At 37.9% G+C, this 13,133-nt stretch overlaps 1 protein-coding gene across 1 annotated transcript in view; it reads left to right on the top strand.

Annotated features, from left to right (window-relative positions):
* sema4d (semaphorin 4D) overlaps window positions 1-13,133 on the top strand; it is a 79,614-nt gene that overhangs the window by 22,647 nt on the left and 43,834 nt on the right. The window lies entirely within an intron of this gene.

Raw genomic sequence — 13,133 nt, 5'->3', positions numbered from 1 at the left:
CATCACGAGATTTTGGACTGCAAATCTCGTGCGATTTCAGAATGTGAAAGCATACCAGAGGCGATCCAAGAGCCAGGCACACAGCACAAGTACAAGTGCAACTCGCTCAGGTTAATTGTTGTACTGCTGGTGATCTGGGCTCACAGACACAGCAGTTGCAGATCCTTAACCTGCTTGTTGTCTGGTATGTAGGTATTATGTTTAATATTTAAATATCATATTACATGTTAAATACATCTGTGCTGCACAGCTTTGTGACCTTTTGGGTTACAAGATATTATTTGCTTAAAAAACAAATACCAGGGGCCCCTATATAAAATAGTGCAGCAGTAGACAGTTTACCTGCTTTGAGTTCCTGTTAAAAGGCAATGTGTTTGGGGGGTCTTATTATTAAGAGCAGCAAAAAGAAGTGTGTCTAGATGTGGGCCCATAAGTTGGTAGCACTGCAAATAACATATGTATATTAATTCATTGATGTTTTTTTTCCAAACTAATGTCAGTGTACTTAGGTATGCAGATGTTATTGTCTATGGTGAGGATGTGGGCATATTATAATTACTCTCTGCGTGTTCATTTTTAGTAACCTATAAGTAAGGCTAATGGCAAACGGGTATATACAGCCAGCCATTAAAAACAGAGCAGATTTCGGTGCAGAAACACGAAGTATGCATTTTTACAACTATATCTGCTGTGTCTGTGTGTGCTGATCCCTTGCCTTTTTGGATGCAGCAGATCGAAGATGACCCATGTGCCATTAGCCTAATGCTTTCTTGAAAAAAGCCTTACTAATGTTGATTGATAGTTCTTTTTTGTTTTATCTCTAAATTGCAAGTAGGACAGAGAATAGCAATATTACTGAATAGCAATGAGAATGCTGTTAAAGGAAGGAGTAGTGAAGAATAACTTGGTTATTTCAGAAACGGTACTGAATTTTGAAATCCTAATATTCAGAAGGTTTCTTATTTCAGCATGACAAAGATTTTATTAAAGTTTCATTTTTGGGGTAGTTCCCCTTTAAGTCATGTGAAGTGTGGTACTCATACTTTTGTATGATTTTGTGCAATAAAAATCTGTATAGTTATTTTGCTTTATGGTGTTTTTGCCATAGGTTCTTTTACAGTGCTACTGTTTTGACGCAGCATGGGCGTATGTCATTACCCCAAGGGCAATGACACACGGGACCTACTTGTAGCCAAGCCACTTGTTGCGGCTACAAACTTAATACTGATAATTGTCTCTGTGTGTCTATGGCTGTGTATTTTCTGGCATTTTGTAGGGGAGACAAGTAGCTCTGTGGCATAGCCCTCAAGCTTGGCCATGCACAGGCCAATAAAAGTTGGCCTGTCTGTGAACAGATGCTTGGGACAGCCTACTCTTTGGGAAAGGGAAAGAGTTGATGAGGTCAGATCCTGTACTCCCACAGTGTCATCTGTTTGTTGGCCCAATGAATCAATGAACTATTTTGCCCAGTACACCAAAGGTTGCGTTTGGCAGCCTAATCACACAATGTGGTGGTGGTTTCATCGATAAAGGCTGCCACGGGGCAGCACACACCCCCAGATCAGATCATCCCTAGGAACAATTACTGACATAGACGCAGTAGCCCTTAAAAGGAAAGTACTTTGAAAACAACAATGTAATACAGGTATGGGATCCCTTATCCGGAAACTCGTTATCCAGAAAGTTCAGGATTACGGAAAGGCCATCTCCCACAGACTCCATTATAGCAAATAATTCAAATTTTTAAAAATGATATCCTTTTTCTCTGTAAAAATAAAACCGTTTCTTGTACTTGATCCCAACTAAGATATAATAAATCCTTATTGTAGGCAAAACAAGCCTGTTGGATTTATTCAATATTTATATAATTTATAGCAGACTTAAGTTATGGAGATCCAAATTACAGAAAGATCCCTTATCTGTAAAACCACAGGTCCCAAGTGTTCTGGATAACAGGTCCTATACCTGTACAAGCTTCATCTGACAAACTTTAGAAATAAACTCTAATAATAATGTTGTACCATATCTGAAGTTTTCCTTTTCTCTCCCTCTCTCCGCAATCTTTGCATGTAATATAATATATATATTTTTTTGTATGTGCAAAGGAGCCACAGCAGAACTGTATGAAATAGAAGGAATGTGCCTTTTGCTTCTTGTACTACTTTCGTTTTAAAAATGTCCCCAAAATCCTTGCTTGCACCAGCTAGTCTTTTCACTTCTTGCTGGCTGCTGTCCCAGACTGTGCAGGAGATCCTGAGGCACTCAGCACTTTGCTTTGTAGGATGCCAGACAAACTGCAGTGAGGCAGACTTGGCAGAGAAATGCAGTTTATCTTTTCCTGTGTGAAAGAACAGCTGTGATTGGCTACTTGCAGCCCACTGTACTTTTGGAAAGGACGACTAGTACATGCCCACACAGAAAGGGACCAGACAGGATCTATGGGAAACTCAAATAAAGGTGACTGTCCCATTTATTCAAGATTGAAATTAGGCAGCATTAAGGGACAGTAGCTGTGCAGTTAGGTGGGTGAAAGTGTGGGAAATTTAAAAGTTACTGGAAAACTTGTGATATTGGCTCTGCCTTCCCTAGTGGAATGCCAGCCGGTGGCAACAGTATGTTATCATTAGATACATAAAAATGCTCTATGCCCCCTTTAAAATAGTATAAAAGCGACTTTTTAAGGGACATTCCTCCTAATATTAGAGATCTATAAAAGAAAGGCAAATAACTGTTCTTGACACAATATATCCCATTTTACAGGCATCTTTTTAATGTGTTCTGCTGCTAACGGCTGGTTTATAAATATGGCATGCCTAAGCAAAAAGCTTAGTCATTACCCCATGACTCTGAATGGTCTCAGGTTCACCTCAGAAGTTAGCAAGTCTTAGCTGGTCGGTTCTTGGAGCGGAGTGTACCTTTTCTGCTGGCTAACTCCTGAAATTGGTTAATAATTAGTCATAGATGTGTAATGACAAGCCTGAGTCACATGATCTTGATGTTGATCCAAGGAGCGGTGCCATTGCCTCTTGCTAGTATTGTGCTATAAAAATTGCACTTACTTTAGTGTTTTATGTACTGGCAGAGGTATCGGCATAATATAATATGCAGAAATATATAGAAAATACGGACAACATTCCAATACCCTTCTCTAATTTTACATAGGGTAGTGGATTTATGTTTGGAGAATAAATTGGTTATTCACAGATATCTGCAAGAGTGCCAGGTTTCTGGGGTTGACTGCCAGTCCCCCACTGAAATGCTGTGGCACAGCTTATACTTTCTCACCTTTCTCTGGTATGTATGCTGTATATTTCTTTAGGATGAAAGTTTTATTAGCTGCACTGAACTGAAAGGGAAGCACGGTACCAGGGGGCTGCTACTGACTCAGCACAACATTGCTGTGACAGTCTGACTTACATATTGCTATTGTTAATTTTCAGTAACTCATGTGTTATGCTTGAAAAGAAATCAACGCTACATGCACGCAGATTGATTGTGGTTTGGGTCACTGGCACTTCATAATATGAAATATGTATTTACCAAATACAATTAAAGGTAACAAGAAAAGGGCTATAAGGCAGGATAAACTGCTGAAACCAGCGCTTTATTATGCTACTTGTTATGAGCCACAAGGCCCATTTCTTCTTACCTTTTAATTGCAGTTGTATTTGTACCCATGACCGGCGCCTTTTTTAAGGATTTCAGTTACCCCTCAGTATTCACCAAATATATATAATTTAAAAACAGATCTGGTGGGGGAGTGAGAAGGAGGGGGTTGGCGATTCTTCTACGAACAGGCCATGTGCAATAAATCAGTTGCTAAACGGGGATTGGCAGACAGGTTAGGGGGGCACCAGACAGAAATACTGCCCCGATTGTGCTCACAGCATGAACCTACAGTAAACTCTGAAAATGAAACCTGTGTTTGTTAATAAATTTGATCTTATATGGAAAGCAGTGACAGACGTGATGTTTTGTTGGAGAACTGAATAACAGGCTATCATATGTATGTCACGTTTAGCCAACTGTTTTGTTATGATACACTTAACTAACCTGAACTGAAACTTCTTGGCAAGATGTGTCATGAATCTGCAGTATTTTGCCTCCCACGGACATTTTTAAATGGAAAATCCTGTAGGGTAGGCCTCACATTAACAGAGGGGAAAAAAGCAAGTATGGTTATTATTTTTTTTCTTTTTTAACTTCCTTTGTGATTCTGTGATCCACATTTACCTTAGCATGAGGGTTTCTGTGGGGAAAAATAAATAAATATAAGATGGAAGGTATAAATGTGTGGCTTGGAATGTATGTATATACATTTTCTATTTGTATAAACAGCACTATATGTTAAAGCAATTCATAAATAGACCAGAAACAATTCAATAATTTAATATTAATAAATAAGAGTAAAGGTCCCTGAATAGCAGAATTTACCATCTAAGTGTTTACAGTTTGAAGTAATATGAGATGATCATATTACAGGTATGGGATCCATTTTCCGGAAACCCGTTATCCAGAAAGTTCCAAATTATGGAAAGGCTGTCTCCCGTAGACTCCATTGTAAGCAAATAATTCTAATTTTTGAAAATGATTTCCTTTTTCTCTGTAATAATAAAACAGAACCTTGTACTTGATCCCAACTTAATCCTTAATCCTTATTGGAAGCAAAACAATCCTATCGGGTGTAGCCAATATTTAAATGATTTTTATTAGACTTAAGGTATGGAGATCCAAATTAGAGAAAGATCCCTTAGTAGTTTCCTCCCAGAAAGAGTTAAAACCACTGTAAAAACTACTTCTTGCACTGTACTTCTTGTGAGCTTGGTATTACCCAAGTTCATTAATATTTTTCTCTAGCTAATGGACTCACACCAAGGACACCAACCAACTGCTCATTTCTTGCATGGTGTGGTTTTTTTGTATACTGTATATTTATAAGCCAGCCTGCAGGGCCATAGCAGTTATTCACCTTGCCCCTAGATATGTCTGTGACTGTTATTAACCTTCACTGGGTGAGTGCCTCCTACTTCTACACTGACTTGGCTGCTATTAACCTTTGTGAGCAGTTGTTACGCCATCACATGCATTACTGTGAAGGCCACATGACAGTTTGACAGCCCATACTGCTAGCAAATGGTGCATTAACCATTCCTCAGTTTATGATATTCATTAGCTTAGCCTTTTCACACCATTTTTTGGTGCTGAAGTAAAATTAAATCTAGCCCTTTTATTAAATTAACCAAGGGCTGCTTGTGTTTAAACGCTATAGCTCTCTAGCTTTTATTTGGGAGTATTAATAGGCATTTGTATAGCAGTACCTTGATTATGGTCTCATTTAATTCAACAGAAGGTAAAAGGGCTGACATTACATGATGAAATATGCTTCATATCAATGTAAGCTTAATATATGTTTAGGACTCTTATACATTGCTGTTACTATCATGTGTTTACCTGTGATGACTTTTATGTGTTCCACCACACAGGAATGCATTCGTTAACAGAGCCCATGACACCATGCTGAACTAGACTGCAACGTGCAGACACCCTTAAGCTGGAAAATACATGGTTAGATCTGCTTGTTGGGCAAAGATCCACTTGTTGACAACCATGTTAAGTTTTCCCACCCACATGTTGGGCCATATTAGGCTGATCCTGTAGTTAGGCCCTTGTGCCAATAATCGGATCATGCTGCAGTTCAGTGGAGTCTGTCAGGAGAAGACTTTATTAACATATTGATGTGGTCCTTGCCTGACAAGGTTTTCTGACCTGCCCAATCAATCCATCAATCACCTGCACCTTTCCAATATATATCTGTGTGTGTGTGTATATAAAAAAAAAAAAAAAAAAAATATATATATATATATATATATATATATATATATATATATATATATATATATATATATATACACACACACACAGGTATAGGACCTGTTATCCAGAATGCTCTGGACCAAGGGTATTCCGAATAAGGGGTCTTTTCATAATTTGGATCTTCATACCTTAAGTCTGCTAAAAAAAAAATCAATAAAACATTAATTAAACCCAATAGGATTATTTTGCATCCAGTAAGGGTTAGTTTTATTTTTACAGAGAAAAAGGAAATGAATTTTAAAAATCTGAATTATTTGATTAAAATGGAGTCTATGGGAGACAGGCTTTCCGTAATTAGGAGCTTTCTGGATTTCGGGTTTCTGGATAAGGGATCCCTTACCTGTGTGTGTGTGTATGTATGTATGTGTATATATATGTATGTGTATATATGTGTATATATGTGTATGTGTATATATATATATATATATATATATATATATATATATATATATATATATATATATATAATATTATACAATTTGTAAATGCAATTGGTATCAGTATCTGGGTATACCATTTTAGCTCTTCACTAGTTGTTCTAACTCTTTGAAACAAGGTAGGACAAATCTGTTCTGCTTCTGGACTGCTACATTGTTTGAGAAGTTACAACCAGGAGTGCAGAGAATGTAAATAGACATCCAGATATTACTTTTGGTAGTTAATTGCTGGTAGATAATTTAGAAATATTATTAAACATTTTCATGGGTTTACTGTATATATTAGAAAGTTTGCATTTTTTTTATTAAAAAAAAAAATATTTTTTTTTCTGGAGGAGATTCCCTTTCGAGGCTCTTAAGCTGGCCATACACGTGGTGATCTAACGATGTTTCGTGCGACCATCGGTCGCACGAAACATCGTCAGATCCGCCACACACAGTGAGGGCTGAAACAGCAGATAAGGAGGTAGAAACAATAGGATTTCTACCTCCTTCTGCCGATTCAGCCCTGACGGCAGATTTTGGTCAGGCGCCTTCTATGGCGCCCGATCAAAATTTTCTAACCTTGGCCTTCCTGCGATATCGGTCGACTCGCCGACATGCCATACACACACCGAATATCGTACGAAACGAGGTTTCGTATGATAGTATCGGTGCGTGTATGGCCAGCTTAAGTCTCAGGTCAGGAGACTAAACCTCACATGTGGATAATTTTCTTATTCTGGTGCTAGTGGTGCCTTTTCCTATTGTGGAACATCTGCAGTGGTTACGAAATTCTAGCCTTCCTGTGCATTGGTATGAGGGCACCAAGTTTAAATAATTACGTTTATAAAGCACAAACCTGGTTTCTAGCACTGTATCACAAGTGGAAAAGTACACAAAATGTGCTATAAATTAAAAAAGTGTCATATTCCAAGATATTAATAAGAGGTGGCTTGCTAGATCACATGCCAGTAAACCGTAAACTGCTGATTACAATGGTTACGATGTTACTCATTGTACTGCCATTGCAAAATGACATTGTCACATGTAACTTGTGTAACGAGGGAATGAAACTGTACTGATCATTGGTACATCTTTAAGAATTGTGTGTTTTTTTTCCCAACAGACTCCGTATTGACATTTTATATTATGATATTCAGGTTCGAAGGGCATTCCTGCTGGCTAATGCAACACAATCATATATACATAGAGTTCTTTTCTTCATCTATAGAGCTCATGGAGTTTGGCAAGCACAATCAGATCAATATCTTTGCTTGCTGTTCTGGGAGGAATCCATTTAACTGCATCATGTAATTTATTGTTACAGAATGCTATGTAAACCAAAAGGGAAACCACTAATTATGCACAGTTCCAAGAAGCAAAGAAGAGAAAATGTTAAATATATATATATATATACACACACACACACACACACACACACACACACACACACGGCCAGACCTCCAATGAAAACCTCATACTAAACTGCAGAGAAACCATTTTGTATGCCATTAGTTTCAAAAGCATATATTTTTTTTTTTTATTTCACATTGAACTGAATACTGCCCCTAAGGAAAGCTGTAGCTGTGTTAGTTGAGTTACATAGGAGATATTGGTGCGTTTGGCCTTATCCAGAATTCGTTCTAGTAGGGAAGGATTTCTGTTTGTATTTGTCATATGGCTGATCAAAGAGACAAACTGTTGCCCAAGGCAAGAATATTGACTTAGAGCCATTAAGCACTGTGGTACAACAGATGCCCTCCAGGAATTATCTTTATTTATGAAGCAGTTAGTTTGCACATGGCTGTAGAATATCCAAGAAAAGACCAATAATGTGGTAACAGAGATACTGCACGAGCGGCAAATTGTTATTGTTTGTTTCGTCTGAATGATGTGATCAAAGGAAGCAATGGGATGTCACCGGAAGATGAAATTTTCAGTTTCAACTAATTAATTGTGATCCAAAATGGTTTCCTTATTTAACACAGTCTGACATATGAGTCTGCCAGAAGTCTTTACTAGCTGTTTTTGAAACATGCACGCACAGACATATATATATATATATATATATATATATATATATATATATATATATATATATATATATATATATATATAGTGTTTTTAAACTCATTATCTACAATAAAATCTCATACTTTTTTTGTTCTGATTTCCACTATGCTACTTTCTTTACGCTAAAATTTTTCATAATCCTGGTGTTCCTGGGGGAAACCTGAATACTCTTATTTTTTATTTTTTTTTTGCTCTCCTGTGTGCTAAAAGTTTTTCAAAGAAAAGCAAAATAGTGTTCCTTTCACCATCTTGCACTTTTTGTGATGCTTTTCACTCTGGACAATTCAGATTTCATGGTTGTTAGGCTTTGTTAAAGAGGCATTTCAGGAGCAATTTATTTTTCTCTGCTTCCTTGGTAACCATGGAAATGCCTCACACACCCAGCAAATGTTCTGGATAAATATACTCCATTTACTCACTAAAGATTCCTAGGATGAAACTGTTAGGCTGTTATCTGTTGTCAGAATGCTTTCTTAAGAAACAGTGTCTTTACTTGTAATGTTAGTTCTTGCATTAGGATTTTCAAATTTGTTTTATGTATATTGGATATGTACACATCAGATTTAGCAGATTTAGCAAAATGTGAACACAGGAAAATGTACCCACTTTCTATTAATTCCTATGGGATTTTTAGATGCCTGTTCATCAAATGGTGAACTCTAACTTTCACCCACTGATAAATCCATTCCTAAAAATCTCATAGATATGAATAGTATGTCAGTTATTGAACACTTTTGAATTTTATTTAGTATAATAATTAAAATTTCTATTCAATTAACTTGTTTTGAGCAAGGGGTTTTGCTGCCCCTTTAAGGGCACATTGCTTAATTTGTGCTTTAAGGTGCCCTTCACCCAAAAACTAAAATATAATATATAGAAAATTCAAAGAAATTACAATACATTACATACATTATATACATGAACCGTTACAAAAGGTTTCATGTTATTTGTAAATGTAATTGTCATTGAAAGCAGCATCAGACTCCTGGCTTTAACTCTTGAAACAATTTTGCAAAGTTCAAGCTGATTTAAACTATATTTTTTTTCAAAATGGAAAAAAGAATTTTGGTGGAGGGCCCTTTAATTTACATATAATTAATGCCCCAGCATTAGTAAATAAACCTGTTCCCCATGTTCCTCTTTAAGTGGGCTGCCATACTCGTGCAGCATTAGAAGCTAAAGCCTACAGGCTGAGATGGGGCCGTCAGGTTATCAAAACGTCAAGTTTAGGAACTTCAAGTAACACCAAAGCAGACCTGTCACCAGAAATGATCAACATGACCTATATGTCATTTTTATGTACAGTCCGATTTGAAGATTCATTTTTCCATATCACTTTAATGTAAAAATGTAATTTGCGTCTTACCTGTATCACATTTTACTCTCATTTAAAATTATAAATTGGAATAGAAATACAAAAGTTTTTCAGTCAAAGGCTATGCACAGTTGCTGTGTTATTCTTAAAAAGTAAACAGAAATGCCCTGTTTGTCTCAATCTGCTCATCCAGACTAGTGGTCTAAAGACGATTATATTTTGAGTTAATCCAGAAACATCTGCTAGTCATGTTCTGTTCAGTCTGGCTTCTCAACCCTTTGCCTATTAAAATCCTTGTGCAAATGTTAAATTCCATATGCTCACAAAGCTGAAATATCAAGGTTTTCTGATATGGTAAGTGGGTAATGGGTTTGAAAGGCAACATCATATCATGACTGTATAACATTTCGGTAATGAAAGTCAAAGTGCATATTTTGCAGATTATATATAGATGAACAAGCAGGATCATGCTCTGTGGGGACAGACTTTCCTATGTGGTGCTTTTATACAGACGTTAAACAGATCTGTCTCAGACCTTCAGTAAATCTCCAACTGCACTTATGATTCATGTGTTTAAAGGGCTTGATTCACCAAACAGTATCTACTGGTCAGGCAGAATACTACCCTATAAGAATCTGCAAATAACCTCCCATGCAGTAGTCACTGTGTAAACTCTTGCTAGATATTTAGAATGCAATTCTTAGCCTGCAGAACATTTAATTCCATCAAGCAGCCTTTGTTATTAAAAAATAATCAAGTAAGTTACTACAGGAACTGATCTGTATTTTTAATATTTATATATCTATTATCCTTTATTTATATAGCATAAACATTTTTTGCACTTTACAGATATTATACATCAACCCCTGCCCTAGAGGAGGTAACAATCATATTTACACACACTATATAGTCAGTTGTATCAGGAGCTGTTTAATGTGCCTGTATGTTTTTAGAATGTGGGAGGAAACCTGAGTAACTGGAGAAAAACCACACAAGCATAGGGAAAGTATACAACCTAGTATACAGTATAAAGCCTAGGGCCCTCAGCACCACAAGACTGCAAAGCTTAGAACTGCACCTAGAATCAATTTTGTATGTGAAATCTTAAAGTAACAATGTACTGGCTAATACACATAGATATACAATTGATTGGTCTGCACTTTGTTGCAAATCAGACACAGTTGTGTCAGATATTCCTGGCTCCACTTCTGGTGTTTAGCATGCAAGTGGTATGTGCACCCTGTTCTTTCGCCTAAAGTTTGCTGCACCTATTGACATAGCGTGCTAAGGGAACTCTGGAGGTACTGCCTGGTTAGGAGGTGGAGGTAGCTTAAGGGTTCAATAGGTGGAGCAGTGCCCAGTTTGGGAAAGAACCAAGCAACGCCAAGCACAAGAAATTGTACAAGTACCTTTTAATAAAAGTGGTTCTACACACAACTGGCTGTGGTGGAAAGCACCGACTGAAGACTCTTCGGGTCTCACCGCCGACACGGACCCTGCTTGCGCATGCTCAGTTGAAGCTGATTTCCTGAACCTGCGCATGCACAAGCAGGTTCGTATTGGTAGAGACCCGAAGAGTCTTCAGACGGTAACATGATGTCAGCCAGGTACACTGCTGCGCTACTCTGCATTTTTAGCTAGCGGTTAGTGATTGGGACAGAGTTTAAACTTAAACTATGCAGTAAGGGAGATGTGAGGGAGTTCTAGGCAATGATAGTTAAGGGTGCTTTTTTGTGCATAGTGGTATAGTTTTTGTTTAAGGAAAGATCTAGGAAATATGGCAGATACAGAAACTGTCATAATACTTGGTTCTTCAGTTTTTACTGACTTGTTTACAAATCCTCCTCGATTTATTGGGTACATTTGATACGGTTGACCACTCCCTCCTGATGCAAATTCTGCATTCGATTGGTATCCGTAATCAGGCTGCATCCTGGATCTCTTCTTACCTCTAACCAATCCTTCACTGTCTCCTATGCAAACAAAACCTTATCTACAGTTCCACTTGATGTGGGGCTACCCCAAGGCTCTGTACTTGGGGCGTTGTTGTTCTCCCTCCACACACTGTCTTTGGGAGATCTTATCTACTCATTTGGCTTTAAATATCATCTGTATGCTGATGATATCCAAATGTATTTTTTGACCCCTTCATTAACAGTTAGCTATCTCCAACTGGATGAACCAACGCCACCTCAAACTGAACCCAACAAAAACTGAACTAATGATCTTTCCGCCTAAGCCTAGTTCTGCTCCCCCCCTTTACTATCTCTACCGATGGCATGCTTGTCAACCCTGTTGACTCGGCACGTTGTTTGGGGGTAATCTTTTGACTCCTGACTCATGCATTCTCTCATCCTATCCTGATTTGACTACTGTAACCTGCTACTAACCGACCTCCCTAACTTCCATCTCTACACCCCTACAGTCTGTATTAAATACTGCCAGAATTCTCCTCCTCTCATTTAGGCCCCTTCCACTGCTAAAGTCCTTATCGTGGCTTCCTATTAAACAAAGAATATCTTACAAGCTCCTTCTCTTAACCTTTAAAGCCCTCCATTACTCTGCTCCTCAATACATCTCTTCTCTTGTGTCTCGATACGTTCCTGGCCGACTCCTTCGTTCCTCACAGAGCAACCGCTTGGTTGTGCCCCCCACTACTACTGCCATTTCCGCCTTATACCTTTCTGCCTTGCTGCCCCTTACATTTGAAATGCCCTCCCTGATTTCCTCCAGAGAAAATCCTCCCTTAGTCTTTTTAAAACTAAACTTAAAGACTACTTCTCGCACAGCCCCAGATCTGGGAACTAGCAATTCTGCAGTGTCACCCGCTGTAACCTACAGCACTTTTATTCTCCTATTTGTGTCTATAAGTTACCCTCCCATCTAGATTGTAAGCTCTACAGTGCAGGGACCTCCATCATCTTGTCTCTTTGACTCTTAATTTATTGTAACTGTACTTTGTATTTGTTATACTTTGTATTTATCTATTAGTATTTTAATAACCCCCTGTTTGTATTGATCTATTCTACTGTACAGTGCTAAGTGCAGTACATAAGTAGCACTTTATAAATAGATATACATACATACATACATACATACGCAAAACATTGTAAACTACAATGTAAAAATAAAATGTAAAAAATGGAGCAAAGACAAAGGTATATTATATTATGGGAGCTCACATTTCCTAGTGTTGTGTATAAAGGGGTCCCATACAGAGGCAGAGTAAAGGTGGCCGAAACGGCAGATAAGGAGGTAGAAACAATAGGATTTCTACCTCCTTCTGCCGATTCAGCGCTGAAGGCAGATTTTGGTCAGGCGCCTTCTATAGCGCCCGATCAAAATCTTTTAACTGGCCCGATCGGCGAGTCGACCGATATCAGCAGCTTCCTGAGAGGTTTCGTACGATATTATCGGTGTGTGTATGGCCAGCTTTATGCTGCCAATTCAGG

The sequence above is a fragment of the Xenopus tropicalis genome, chromosome 1 (genome assembly GCF_000004195.4).
Source record: "Xenopus tropicalis strain Nigerian chromosome 1, UCB_Xtro_10.0, whole genome shotgun sequence".
In the NCBI taxonomy this organism is placed as follows: Eukaryota; Metazoa; Chordata; class Amphibia; order Anura; family Pipidae; genus Xenopus; species Xenopus tropicalis.
Note: the sequence above shows the minus strand (reverse complement) of the source record. Positions and strands in the feature narration are given on the sequence as shown.